Source organism: Ambystoma mexicanum, chromosome 11, assembly GCF_040938575.1.
Source record: "Ambystoma mexicanum isolate Mex_15411 chromosome 11, UKY_AmexF1_1, whole genome shotgun sequence".
In the NCBI taxonomy this organism is placed as follows: Eukaryota; Metazoa; Chordata; class Amphibia; order Caudata; family Ambystomatidae; genus Ambystoma; species Ambystoma mexicanum.
In genome coordinates this window covers 288507563-288521967 of record NC_090934.1, presented here as the reverse complement: position 1 = coordinate 288521967, position 14405 = coordinate 288507563, and positions in this window count along the sequence as shown.

The following is a 14405-nucleotide window of genomic DNA, read 5'->3' as shown; positions in this document are numbered from 1 at the left end:
ATGAGTGGGGTCCTGCTGGCAGGTGCCCTGCACTGCTGGGGGTTGGGGGTGCAAGGGGACATGAGTGGGACATGAGTGTGGGCCTACTGGAAGGTGCCCTACACTGCTGGGGGAGTGGGGTGCAAGGGGACATGAGTGGGACATGAGTGTGGGCCTGCTGGCAGGTGTCCCGCACTGCTGGGGGCTGGGGTGTGCAAGGGGACATGAGCGGGGGCCTGCTGGCAGGTGCCCCACACTGCTGGGGGGTGGGTGTGCAAGGGGACATGAGTGGGGGCCTGCTGGCAGGTGCCCCGCACTGCTGGGGGGTGGGTGTGCAAGGGGACATGAGTGGGGCCTGCTGGCAGGTGCCCCGCACTGCTGGGGGTGGGTGTGCAAGGGGACATGAATGGGGGCCTGCTGGCAGGTGCCCTGCACTGCTGGGGGTGGGGGTGCAAGGGGACATGAGTGGGGGGCCTGCTGGCAGGTGCCCCGCACTGTTGGGGGGTGGGGGTGCAAGGGGACATGAGTGGGACATGAGTGTGGGCCTGCTGGCAGGTGTCCCGCACTGCTGGGGGCTGGTGGTGTGCAAGGGGACAAGAGTGGGGGCCTGCTGGCAGGTGCCCCGCACTGCTGGGGGGTGGGGGTGCAAGGGGACATGAGTGGGACATGAGTGGGGTCCTGCTGGCAGGTGCCCTGCACTGCTGGGGGTTGGGGGTGCAAGGGGACATGAGTGGGACATGAGTGTGGGCCTACTGGAAGGTGCCCTACACTGCTGGGGGAGTGGGGGTGCAAGGGGACATGAGTGGGACATGAGTGTGGGCCTGCTGGAAGGTGTCCCGCACTGCTGGGGGCTGGGTGTGCAAGGGGACATGAGCGGGGCCTGCTGGCAGGTGCCCCGCACTGCTGGGGGGTGGGGGTGCAAGGGGACATAAGTGTGGGCCTGCTGGCAGGTGCCCCGCACTGCTGGGGGGTGGGTGTGCAAGGGGACATGAGTGGGGGCCTGCTGGCTGGTGCCCCGCACTGCTGGGGGGTGGGTGTGCAGGGGGACATGAGTGGGGGCCTTATGGCTGGTGCGCCACACTGCTGGGGGGTGGGTGTGCAAGGGGAAATGAGTGTGGGCCTGCTGGCAGGTGCCCCGCACTGCTGGGGGGTGGGTGTGCAAGGGGACATGAGTGGGGGCATGCTAGCAGGTGCCCCTCACTGCTGGGGGGTGGTGGGGTGCAAGCGGGACATGAGAGGGACATGAGGTGCGGGCCCGCTGGCAGGTGCCCCACACTGCTGGGGGGGTGGGGGTGCAAGGGGACATGAGTGGGACATGAGTGTGGGCCTGCTGGCAGGTGTCCCGCACTGCTGGGGGCTGGGTGTGCAAGGGGACATGAGTGGGGGCCTGCTGGCAGGTTCCCCGCACTGCTGGGGGTGGGGGGTGCAAGGGGACAGTGAGTGGTACATGAGTGGGGGCCTGCTGGCAGGTGCCCTGCACTGCTGGGGGTTGGGGGTGCAAGGGGACATGAGTGTGGGCCTACTGGCAGGTGCCCGCACTGCTGGGGGGTGGGGGTGCAAGGGGACATGAGTGGGACATGAGTGTGGGCCTGCTGGCAGGTGTCCCGCATTGCTGGGGGCTGGGTGTGCAAGGGGACATGAGTGGGGGCCTGCTGGCAGGTGCCCCGCACTGCTGGGGGGTGGGGGTGCAAGGGGACATAAGTGTGGGCCTGCTGGCAGGTGCCCCACACTGCTGGGGGGGGTGGGGTGCAAGGGGACATGAGTGGGGGCCTGCTGGCTGGTGCCCCGCACTGCTGGGGGGTGTGTGTGCAAGGGGACATGAGTGGGGCCTTATGGCTGGTGCGCCACACTGCTGGGGGGTGGGTGTGCAAGGGGAAATGAGTGTGGGCCTGCTGGCAGGTGCCCCCGCACTGCTGGGGGGTGGGGGTGTACAAGGGGACATGAGTGGGGGCCTGCTGGCAGGTGCCCTGCACTGCTGGGGGTGGGGGTGCAGGGGGACATGAGTGGGGGCCTGCTGGCAGGTGCCCTGCACTGCTGGGGGGTGGGGGTGCCAGGGGGCATGAGTGGGACATGAGTGGGGGCCTGCTGGCAGGTGCCCTGCACTGCTGGGGGGTGGGGGTGCAAGGGGACATGAGTGGGGGCCTGCTGGCAGGTGCCCCGCACTGCTGGGGGGGTGGGTGTTCAAGGGGACATGAGTGGGGGCCTGCTGGCAGGTGCCCTGCACTGCTGGGGGGTGGGTGTGCAAGGGTACATGAGTGGGGGCCTGCTGGCAGGTGCCCTGCACTGCTGTGGGGTGGGGGTGCAGGGGGACATGTGTGGGACATGAGTGTGGGCCTGCTGGCAGGTGCCCCGCACTGCTGGGGGGTGGGTGTGCAAGGGGACATGAGTGGGGGCCTGCTGGCAGGTGCCCCGCACTGCTGGGGGGTGGGTGTGCAAGGGGACATGAGTGGGGGCCTGCCGGCAGGTGCCCTGCACTGCTGGGTAGTGGGGGTGCAAGGGGACATGAGTGGGACATAAGTGGGGCCCTGCTGGCAGGTGCCCTGCACTGATGGGGGGTGGGTGTGCAAGGGGACATGAGTGGGGGCCTTATGGCTGGTGCGCCACACTGCTGGGGGGTGGGTGTGCAAGGGGAAATGAGTGTGGGCCTGCTGGCAGGTGCCCCGCACTGCTGGGGGGTGGTGGGGGTGCAAGCGGACATGAGAGGGACATGAGTGCGGGCCCGAAGCAGGTGCCCCACACTGCTGGGGGGGTGGGGGTGCAAGGGGACATGAGTGGGACATGAGTGTGGGCCTGCTGGCAGGTGTCCCGCACTGCTGGGGGCTGGGTGTGCAAGGGGACATGAGTGGGGGCCTGCTGGCAGGTTCCCCGCACTGCTGGGGGGTGGGGGTGCAAGGGGACATGAGTGGAACATGAGTGGGGGCCTGCTGGCAGGTGCCCTGCACTGCTGGGGGTTGGGGGTGCAAGGGGACATGAGTGTGGGCCTACTGGCAGGTGCCCCGCACTGCTGGGGGGGTGGGGGTGCAAGGGGACATGAGTGGGACATGAGTGTGGGCCTGCTGGCAGGTGTCCCGCATTGCTGGGGGCTGGGTGTGCAAGGGGACATGAGTGGGGGCCTGCTGGCAGGTGCCCCGCCCTGCTGGGGGGTGGGGGTGCAAGGGGACATAAGTGTGGGCCTGCTGGCAGGTGCCCCGCACTGCTGGGGGGTGGGTGTGCAAGGGGATATGAGTGGGGGCCTGCTGGCCGGTGCCCCGCACTGCTGGGGGGTGGGTGTGCAAGGGGACATGAGTGGGGGCCTTATGGCTGGTGCGCCACACTGCTGGGGGGTGGGTGTGCAAGGGGAAATGAGTGTGGGCCTGCTGGCAGGTGCCCCCCACTGCAGGGGGTTGGTGTACAAGGGAACATGAGTGGGGGCCTGCTGGCAGGTGCCCTGCACTGCTGGGGGGTGGGGGTGCCAGGGGGCATGAGTGGGACATGAGTGGGGGCCTGCTGGCAGGTGCCCTGCACTGCTGGGGGGTGGGGGTGCAAGGGGACATGAGTGGGGGCCTGCTGGCAGGTGCCCCGCACTGCTGGGGGGTGGGTGTGCAAGGGGACATGAGTGAGGGCCTGCTGGCAGGTGCCCTGCACTGCTGGGGGGTGGGTGTGCAAGGGTACATGAGTGGGGGCCTGCTGGCAGGTGCCCTGCACTGCTGTGGGGTGGGGGTGCAGGGGGACATGTGTGGGACATGAGTGTGGGCCTGCTGGCAGGTGCCCCACACTGCTGGGGGGTGGGTGTGCAAGGGGACATGAGTGGGGGCCTGCTGGCAGGTGCCCTGCACTGCTGGGGGTTGGGGGTGCAAGGGGACATGAGTGTGGGCCTACTGGCAGGTGCCCCGCACTGCTGGGGGGGTGGGGGTGCAAGGGGACATGAGTGGGACATGAGTGTGGGCCTGCTGGCAGGTGTCCCGCATTGCTGGGGGCTGGGTGTGCAAGGGGACATGAGTGGGGGCCTGCTGGCAGGTGCCCCGCACTGCTGGGGGGTGGGTGTACAAGGGGACATGAGTGGGGGCCTGCTGGCAGGTGCCCTGCACTGCTGGGGGTGGGGGTGCAGGGGGACATGAGTGGGGGCCTGCTGGCAGGTGCCCTGCACTGCTGGGGGGTGGGGGTGCCAGGGGGCATGAGTGGGACATGAGTGGGGGCCTGCTGGCAGGTGCCCTGCACTGCTGGGGGGTGGGGGTGCAAGGGGACATGAGTGGGGGCCTGCTGGCAGGTGCCCTGCACTGCTGGGGGTGGGTGTGCAAGGGTACATGAGTGGGGGCCTGCTGGCAGGTGCCCTGCACTGCTGTGGGGTGGGGGTGCAGGGGGACATGTGTGGGACATGAGTGTGGGCCTGCTGGCAGGTGCCCCGCACTGCTGGGGGGTGGGTGTGCAAGGGGACATGAGTGGGGGCCTGCTGGCTGGTGCCCCGCACTGCTGGGGGGTGTGTGTGCAAGGGGACATGAGTGGGGGCCTTATGGCTGGTGCGCCACACTGCTGGGGGGTGGGTGTGCAAGGGGAAATGAGTGTGGGCCTGCTGGCAGGTGCCCCGCACTGCTGGGGGGTGGGTGTACAAGGGGACATGAGTGGGGGCCTGCTGGCAGGTGCCCTGCACTGCTGGGGGTGGGGGTGCAGGGGGACATGAGTGGGGGCCTGCTGGCAGGTGCCCTGCACTGCTGGGGGGTGGGGGTGCCAGGGGGCATGAGTGGGACATGAGTGGGGGCCTGCTGGCAGGTGCCCTGCACTGCTGGGGGGTGGGGGTGCAAGGGGACATGAGTGGGGGCCTGCTGGCAGGTGCCCCGCACTGCTGGGGGGTGGGTGTTCAAGGGGACATGAGTGGGGGCCTGCTGGCAGGTGCCCTGCACTGCTGGGGGGTGGGTGTGCAAGGGTACATGAGTGGGGGCCTGCTGGCAGGTGCCCTGCACTGCTGTGGGGTGGGGGTGCAGGGGGACATGTGTGGGACATGAGTGTGGGCCTGCTGGCAGGTGCCCCGCACTGCTGGGGGGTGGGTGTGCAAGGGGACATGAGTGGGGGCCTGCTGGCAGGTGCCCCGCACTGCTGGGGGGTGGGTGTGCAAGGGGACATGAGTGGGGGCCTGCCGGCAGGTGCCCTGCACTGCTGGGTAGTGGGGGTGCAAGGGGACATGAGTGGGACATGAGTGGGGCCCTGCTGGCAGGTGCCCTGCACTGATGGGGGGTGGGTGTGCAAGGGGACATGAGTGGAGGCCTTATGGCTGGTGCGCCACACTGCTGGGGGGTGGGTGTGCAAGGGGAAATGAGTGTGGGCCTGCTGGCAGGTGCCCCGCACTGCTGGGGGGTGGTGGGGGTGCAAGCGGACATGAGAGGGACATGAGTGCGGGCCCGCTGGCAGGTGCCCCACACTGCTGGGGGGGTGGGGGTGCAAGGGGACATGAGTGGGACATGAGTGTGGGCCTGCTGGCAGGTGTCCCGCACTGCTGGGGGCTGGGTGTGCAAGGGGACATGAGTGGGGGCCTGCTGGCAGGTTCCCCGCACTGCTGGGGGGTGGGGGTGCAAGGGGACATGAGTGGAACATGAGTGGGGGCCTGCTGGCAGGTGCCCTGCACTGCTGGGGGTTGGGGGTGCAAGGGGACATGAGTGTGGGCCTACTGGCAGGTGCCCCGCACTGCTGGGGGGGTGGGGGTGCAAGGGGACATGAGTGGGACATGAGTGTGGGCCTGCTGGCAGGTGTCCCGCATTGCTGGGGGCTGGGTGTGCAAGGGGACATGAGTGGGGGCCTGCTGGCAGGTGCCCCGCCCTGCTGGGGGGTGGGGGTGCAAGGGGACATAAGTGTGGGCCTGCTGGCAGGTGCCCCGCACTGCTGGGGGGTGGGTGTGCAAGGGGATATGAGTGGGGGCCTGCTGGCCGGTGCCCCGCACTGCTGGGGGGTGGGTGTGCAAGGGGACATGAGTGGGGGCCTTATGGCTGGTGCGCCACACTGCTGGGGGGTGGGTGTGCAAGGGGAAATGAGTGTGGGCCTGCTGGCAGGTGCCCCCCACTGCAGGGGGTTGGTGTACAAGGGGACATGAGTGGGGGCCTGCTGGCAGGTGCCCTGCACTGCTGGGGGGTGGGGGTGCCAGGGGGCATGAGTGGGACATGAGTGGGGGCCTGCTGGCAGGTGCCCTGCACTGCTGGGGGGTGGGGGTGCAAGGGGACATGAGTGGGGGCCTGCTGGCAGGTGCCCCGCACTGCTGGGGGGTGGGTGTGCAAGGGGACATGAGTGAGGGCCTGCTGGCAGGTGCCCTGCACTGCTGGGGGGTGGGTGTGCAAGGGTACATGAGTGGGGGCCTGCTGGCAGGTGCCCTGCACTGCTGTGGGGTGGGGGTGCAGGGGGACATGTGTGGGACATGAGTGTGGGCCTGCTGGCAGGTGCCCCGCACTGCTGGGGGGTGGGTGTGCAAGGGGACATGAGTGGGGGCCTGCTGGCAGGTGCCCCGCACTGCTGGGGGGTGGGTGTGCAAGGGGACATGAGTGGGGGCCTGCCGGCAGGTGCCCTGCACTGCTGGGTAGTGGGGGTGCAAGGGGACATGAGTGGGACATGAGTGGGGCCCTGCTGGCAGGTGCCCTGCACTGATGGGGGTTGGGGGTGCAAGGCGACATGATTGGGACATGAGTGTGGGCCTACTGGCAGGTGCCCCACACTGCTGGGGGCGTGGGGGTGCAAGGGGACATGAGTGGGACATGAGTGTGGGCCTGCTGGCAGGTGTCCCGCACTGCTGGGGGCTGGGTGTGCAAGGGGACATGAGTGGGGGCCTGCTGGCAGGTACCCCGCAATGCTGGGGGGTGGGGGTGCAAGGGGACATAAGTGTGGGCCTGCTGGAAGGTGCCCCGCACTGCTTGGGGGTGGGTGTGCAAGGGGACATGAGTGGGGGCCTGCTGGCTGTTGCCCCGCACTGCTGGGGGGTGGGCGTGCAGGGGGACATGAGTGGGGGCCTGCTGGCAGGTGCCCTGCACTGCTGGGGGTGGGGGTGCAGGGGACATGAGTGGGGGCCTGCTGGCAGGTGCCCTGCACTGCTGGGGGGTTGGGGTGCAAGGGGGCATGAGGGGGACATGAGTGGGGGCCTGCTGGCAGGTGCCCTGCACTGCTGGGGGGTGGGTGTGCAAGGGGACATGAGTGGGGGCCTGCTGGCAGGTGCCCTGCACTGCTGGGGGGTGGGTGTGCAAGGGTACATGAGGTGGGGCCTGCTGGCAGGTGCCCTGCACTGCTGGGGGATGGGGGTGCAGGGGGACATGTGTGGGACATGAGTGTGGGCCTGCTGGCAGGTGCCCCGCACTGCTGGGGGGTGGGTGTGCAAGGGGACATGAGTGGGGGCCTGCTGGCAGGTGCCCTGCACTGCTGGGGGGTGGGGGTGCAAGGGGACATGAGTGGGACATGAGTGGGGGCCTGCTGGCAGGTGCCCTGCACTGATGGGGGTTGGGGGTGCAAGGGGACATGAGTGGGACATGAGTGTGGGCCTACTGGCAGGTGCCCCGCACTGCTGGGGGGGTGGGGGTGCAAGGGGACATGAGTGGGACATGAGTGTGGGCCTGCTGGCAGGTGTCCCGCAATGCTGGGGGCTGGGTGTGCAAGGGGACATGAGTGGGGGCCTGCTGGCAGGTGCCCCGCACTGCTGGGGGGTGGGGGTGCAAGGGGACATAAGTGTGGGCCTGCTGGCAGGTGCCCCGCACTGCTGGGGGTGGGTGTGCAAGGGGACATGAGTGGGGGCCTGCTGGCTGGTGCCCCGCACTGCTGGGGGGTGGGGGTGCAGGGGGACATGAGTGGGGGCCTGCTGGCAGGTGCCCTGCACTGCTGGGGGGTGGGGGTGCAAGGGGACATGAGTGGGACATGAGTGTGGGCCTGCTGGCAGGTGCCCTGCACTGCTGGGGGGGTGGGTGTGGAAGGGGACATGAGTGGGGGCCTGCTGGCAGGTGCCCCGCACTGCTGGGGGGTGGGGGTGAAGGGGGACATGAATGGGTGCCTGCTGGCAGGTGCCCTGCACTGCTGGGGGGTGGGGGTGCAAGGGCACATGAGTGGGACATGAGTGGGGGCCTGCTGGCAGGTGCCCTGCACTGCTGGGGGGTGGGGGTGCAAGGGGAAATGAGTGGGGGCCTGCTGGCAGGTACCCCACACTGCTGGGGGGTGGGTATGCAAGGGGACATGAGTGGGGGCCTGCTGGCAGGTGTCCCGCACTGCTGGGGGGTGGGGGTGAAGGGGGACATGAATGGGTGCCTGCTGGCAGGTGCCCTGCACTGCTGGGGGGTGGGGGTGCAAGGGCACATGAGTGGGACATGAGTGGGGGCCTGCTGGCAGGTGCCCTGCACTGCTGGGGGGTGGGGGTGCAAGGGGAAATGAGTGGGGGCCTGCTGGCAGGTGCCCCACACTGCTGGGGGGTGGGTATGCAAGGGTACATGAGTGGGGGACTGCTGGCAGGTGCCCTGCACTGCTGGGGGGTGGGGGTGCAAGGGGACATGAGTGGGACATGAGTGGGGGCCTGCTGGCAGGTGCCCTGCACTGCTGGGGGTTGGGGGTGCAAGGGGACATGAGTGGGACATGAATGTGGGCCTACTGGCAGGTGCCCCGCACTGCTGGGGGGGTGGGGGTGCAAGGGGACATGAGTGGGACATGAGTGTGGGCCTGCTGGCAGGTGTCCCGCACTGCTGGGGGCTGGGTGTGCCAGGGGACATGAGTGGGGGCCTGCTGGCAGGTGCCCCGCACTGCTGGGGGGTGGGTGTGCAAGGGGACATGAGTGGGGGCCTGCTGGCAGGTGCCCCGCACTGCTGGGGGGTGGGTGTGCAAGGGGACATGAGTGGGGGCCTGCTGGCAGGTGCCCTGCACTGCTGGGGGGTGGGGGTGCAAGGGGACATGAGTGGGACATGAGTGGGGGCCTGCTGGCAGGTGCCCCGCACTTCTGGGGGGTGGGGGTGCAAGGGGACCTGAGTGGGACATGAGTGTGGGCCTGCTGGCAGGTGTCCCGCACTGCTGGGGGCTGGGTGTGCAAGGGGACATGAGTGGGGGCCTGCTGGCAGGTGCCCCGCACTGCTGGGGGGTGGGGGTGCAAGGGGACCTGAGTGGGACATGAGTGGGGGCCTGCTGGCAGGTGCCCTGCACTGCTGGGGGTTGGGGGTGCAAGGGGGGCATGAGTGGGGGCCTGCTGGCAGGTGCCCTACACTGCTGGGGGGTGGGGGTGCAAGGGGACATGAGTGGGACATGAGTGTGGGCCTGCTGGCAGGTGCCCTGCACTGCTGGGGGGTGGGGGTGCAAGGAGACATGAACGGGACATGAGTGTGGGCCTGCTGGCAGGTGCCCTGCACTGCTGGGGGAGTGGGTGTGCAAGGGGACTTGAGTGGGGGCCTGCTGGCAGGTGTCCCACACTGCTGGGGGTTGGGTGTGTAAGGGGACATGAGTGGGGGCCTGCTGGCAGGTGCCCTGCACTGCTGGGGGGTGGGGGTGCAGGGGGACATGAGTGGGGGCCTGCTGGCAGATGCCCTGCACTGCTGGGGGGTGGGGGTGCAAGGGGACATGAGTGGGACATGAGTGGGGGCCTGCTGGCAGGTGGCCTGCACTGCTGGGGGGTGGGGGTGCAAGGGGACATGAGTGGGGGCCTGCTGGCAGGTGCCCCACACTGCTGGGGGGTGGGTGTGCAAGGGGACATGAGTGGGGGCCTGCTGGCAGGTGCCCCGCACTGCTGGGGGGTGGGTGTGCAAGGGGACATGAGTGGGGGCCTGCTGGCAGGTGCCCCGCACTGCTGGGGGGTGGGTGTGCAAGGGGACATGAGTGGGGGCCTGCTGGCAGGTGCCCTGCACTGCTGGGGGGTGGGGGTGCAAGGGGACATGAGTGGGGGCCTGCTGGCAGGTGCCCCACACTGCTGGGGGGTGGGGGTGCAAGGGGACATGAGTGGGACATGAGTGTGGGCCTGCTGGCAGGTGTCCCGCACTGCTGGGGGCTGGGTGTGCAAGGGGACATGAGTGGGGGCCTGCTGGCAGGTGCCCCGCACTGCTGGGGGGTGGGGGTGCAAGGGGACATGAGTGGGACATGAGTGGGGGCCTGCTGGCAGGTGCCCTGCACTGCTGGGGGTTGGGGGTGCAAGGGGACATGAGTGGGACATGAGTGTGGGCCTACTGGAAGGTGCCCTACACTGCTGGGGGAGTGGGGGTGCAAGGGGACATGAGTGGGACATGAGTGTGGGCCTGCTGGCAGGTGTCCCGCACTGCTGGGGGCTGGGTGTGCAAGGGGACATGAGTGGGGGCCTGCTGGCAGGTGCCCCGCACTGCTGGGGGGTGGGGGTGCAAGGGGACATAAGTGTGGGCCTGCTGGCAGGTGCCCCGCACTGCTGGGGGGTGGGTGTGAAAGGGGACATGAGTGGGGGTCTGCTGGCTGGTGCCCCGCACTGCTGGGGGGTGGGTGTGCAAGGGGACATGAGTGGGGGCCTTATGGCTGGTGCGCCACACTGCTGGGGGGTGGGTGTGCAAGGGGAAATGAGTGTGGGCCTGCTGGCAGGTGCCCCGCACTGCTGGGGGGTGGGTGTGCAAGGGGACATGAGTGGGGGCATGCTAGCAGGTGCCCCTCACTGCTGGGGGGTGGTGGGGGTGCAAGCGGACATGAGAGGGACATGAGTGCGGGCCCGCTGGCAGGTGCCCCACACTGCTGGGGGGGTGGGGGTGCAAGGGGACATGAGTGGGACATGAGTGTGGGCCTGCTGGCAGGTGTCCCGCACTGCTGGGGGCTGGGTGTGCAAGGGGACATGAGTGGGGGCCTGCTGGCAGGTTCCCCGCACTGCTGGGGGGTGGGGGTGCAAGGGGACATGAGTGGAACATGAGTGGGGGCCTGCTGGCAGGTGCCCTGCACTGCTGGGGGTTGGGGGTGCAAGGGGACATGAGTGTGGGCCTACTGGCAGGTGCCCCGCACTGCTGGGGGGGTGGGGGTGCAAGGGGACATGAGTGGGACATGAGTGTGGGCCTGCTGGCAGGTGTCCCGCATTGCTGGGGGCTGGGTGTGCAAGGGGACATGAGTGGGGGCCTGCTGGCAGGTGCCCCGCACTGCTGGGGGGTGGGGGTGCAAGGGGACATAAGTGTGGGCCTACTGGCAGGTGCCCCGCACTGCTGGGGGGGTGGGGGTGCAAGGGGACATGAGTGGGACATGAGTGTGGGCCTGCTGGCAGGTGTCCCGCAATGCTGGGGGCTGGGTGTGCAAGGGGACATGAGTGGGGGCCTGCTGGCAGGTGCCCCGCACTGCTGGGGGGTGGGGGTGCAAGGGGACATAAGTGTGGGCCTGCTGGCAGGTGCCCCGCACTGCTGGGGGTGGGTGTGCAAGGGGACATGAGTGGGGGCCTGCTGGCTGGTGCCCCGCACTGCTGGGGGGTGGGGGTGCAGGGGGACATGAGTGGGGGCCTGCTGGCAGGTGCCCTGCACTGCTGGGGGGTGGGGGTGCAAGGGGACATGAGTGGGACATGAGTGTGGGCCTGCTGGCAGGTGCCCTGCACTGCTGGGGGGGTGGGTGTGCAAGGGGACATGAGTGGGGGCCTGCTGGCAGGTGCCCCGCACTGCTGGGGGGTGGGGGTGAAGGGGGACATGAATGGGTGCCTGCTGGCAGGTGCCCTGCACTGCTGGGGGGTGGGGGTGCAAGGGCACATGAGTGGGACATGAGTGGGGGCCTGCTGGCAGGTGCCCTGCACTGCTGGGGGGTGGGGGTGCAAGGGGAAATGAGTGGGGGCCTGCTGGCAGGTACCCCACACTGCTGGGGGGTGGGTATGCAAGGGGACATGAGTGGGGGCCTGCTGGCAGGTGTCCCGCACTGCTGGGGGGTGGGGGTGAAGGGGGACATGAATGGGTGCCTGCTGGCAGGTGCCCTGCACTGCTGGGGGGTGGGGGTGCAAGGGCACATGAGTGGGACATGAGTGGGGGCCTGCTGGCAGGTGCCCTGCACTGCTGGGGGGTGGGGGTGCAAGGGGAAATGAGTGGGGGCCTGCTGGCAGGTGCCCCACACTGCTGGGGGGTGGGTATGCAAGGGTACATGAGTGGGGGACTGCTGGCAGGTGCCCTGCACTGCTGGGGGGTGGGGGTGCAAGGGGACATGAGTGGGACATGAGTGGGGGCCTGCTGGCAGGTGCCCTGCACTGCTGGGGGTTGGGGGTGCAAGGGGACATGAGTGGGACATGAATGTGGGCCTACTGGCAGGTGCCCCGCACTGCTGGGGGGGTGGGGGTGCAAGGGGACATGAGTGGGACATGAGTGTGGGCCTGCTGGCAGGTGTCCCGCACTGCTGGGGGCTGGGTGTGCCAGGGGACATGAGTGGGGGCCTGCTGGCAGGTGCCCCGCACTGCTGGGGGGTGGGTGTGCAAGGGGACATGAGTGGGGGCCTGCTGGCAGGTGCCCCGCACTGCTGGGGGGTGGGTGTGCAAGGGGACATGAGTGGGGGCCTGCTGGCAGGTGCCCTGCACTGCTGGGGGGTGGGGGTGCAAGGGGACATGAGTGGGACATGAGTGGGGGCCTGCTGGCAAGTGCCCCGCACTTCTGGGGGGTGGGGGTGCAAGGGGACATGAGTGGGACATGAGTGTGGGCCTGCTGGCAGGTGTCCCGCACTGCTGGGGGCTGGGTGTGCAAGGGGACATGAGTGGGGGCCTGCTGGCAGGTGCCCCGCACTGCTGGGGGGTGGGGGTGCAAGGGGACCTGAGTGGGACATGAGTGGGGGCCTGCTGGCAGGTGCCCTGCACTGCTGGGGGTTGGGGGTGCAAGGGGGGCATGAGTGGGGGCCTGCTGGCAGGTGCCCTACACTGCTGGGGGGTGGGGGTGCAAGGGGACATGAGTGGGACATGAGTGTGGGCCTGCTGGCAGGTGCCCTGCACTGCTGGGGGGTGGGGGTGCAAGGAGACATGAACGGGACATGAGTGTGGGCCTGCTGGCAGGTGCCCTGCACTGCTGGGGGAGTGGGTGTGCAAGGGGACTTGAGTGGGGGCCTGCTGGCAGGTGTCCCACACTGCTGGGGGTTGGGTGTGTAAGGGGACATGAGTGGGGGCCTGCTGGCAGGTGCCCTGCACTGCTGGGGGGTGGGGGTGCAGGGGGACATGAGTGGGGGCCTGCTGGCAGATGCCCTGCACTGCTGGGGGGTGGGGGTGCAAGGGGACATGAGTGGGACATGAGTGGGGGCCTGCTGGCAGGTGCCCTGCACTGCTGGGGGGTGGGGGTGCAAGGGGACATGAGTGGGGGCCTGCTGGCAGGTGCCCCACACTGCTGGGGGGTGGGTGTGCAAGGGGACATGAGTGGGGGCCTGCTGGCAGGTGCCCCGCACTGCTGGGGGGTGGGTGTGCAAGGGGACATGAGTGGGGGCCTGCTGGCAGGTGCCCCGCACTGCTGGGGGGTGGGTGTGCAAGGGGACATGAGTGGGGGCCTGCTGGCAGGTGCCCTGCACTGCTGGGGGGTGGGGGTGCAAGGGGACATGAGTGGGGGCCTGCTGGCAGGTGCCCCACACTGCTGGGGGGTGGGGGTGCAAGGAGACATGAGTGGGACATGAGTGTGGGCCTGCTGGCAGGTGTCCCGCACTGCTGGGGGCTGGGTGTGCAAGGGGACATGAGTGGGGGCCTGCTGGCAGGTGCCCCGCACTGCTGGGGGGTGGGGGTGCAAGGGGACATGAGTGGGACATGAGTGGGGGCCTGCTGGCAGGTGCCCTGCACTGCTGGGGGTTGGGGGTGCAAGGGGACATGAGTGGGACATGAGTGTGGGCCTACTGGAAGGTGCCCTACACTGCTGGGGGAGTGGGGCTGCAAGGGGACATGAGTGGGACATGAGTGTGGGCCTGCTGGCAGGTGTCCCGCACTGCTGGGGGCTGGGTGTGCAAGGGGACATGAGTGGGGGCCTGCTGGCAGGTGCCCCGCACTGCTGGGGGGTGGGGGTGCAAGGGGACATAAGTGTGGGCCTGCTGGCAGGTGCCCCGCACTGCTGGGGGGTGGGTGTGAAAGGGGACATGAGTGGGGGTCTGCTGGCTGGTGCCCCGCACTGCTGGGGGGTGGGTGTGCAAGGGGACATGAGTGGGGGCCTTATGGCTGGTGCGCCACACTGCTGGGGGGTGGGTGTGCAAGGGGAAATGAGTGTGGGCCTGCTGGCAGGTGCCCCGCACTGCTGGGGGGTGGGTGTGCAAGGGGACATGAGTGGGGGCATGCTAGCAGGTGCCCCTCACTGCTGGGGGGTGGTGGGGGTGCAAGCGGACATGAGAGGGACATGAGTGCGGGCCCGCTGGCAGGTGCCCCACACTGCTGGGGGGGTGGGGGTGCAAGGGGACATGAGTGGGACATGAGTGTGGGCCTGCTGGCAGGTGTCCCGCACTGCTGGGGGCTGGGTGTGCAAGGGGACATGAGTGGGGGCCTGCTGGCAGGTTCCCCGCACTGCTGGGGGGTGGGGGTGCAAGGGGACATGAGTGGAACATGA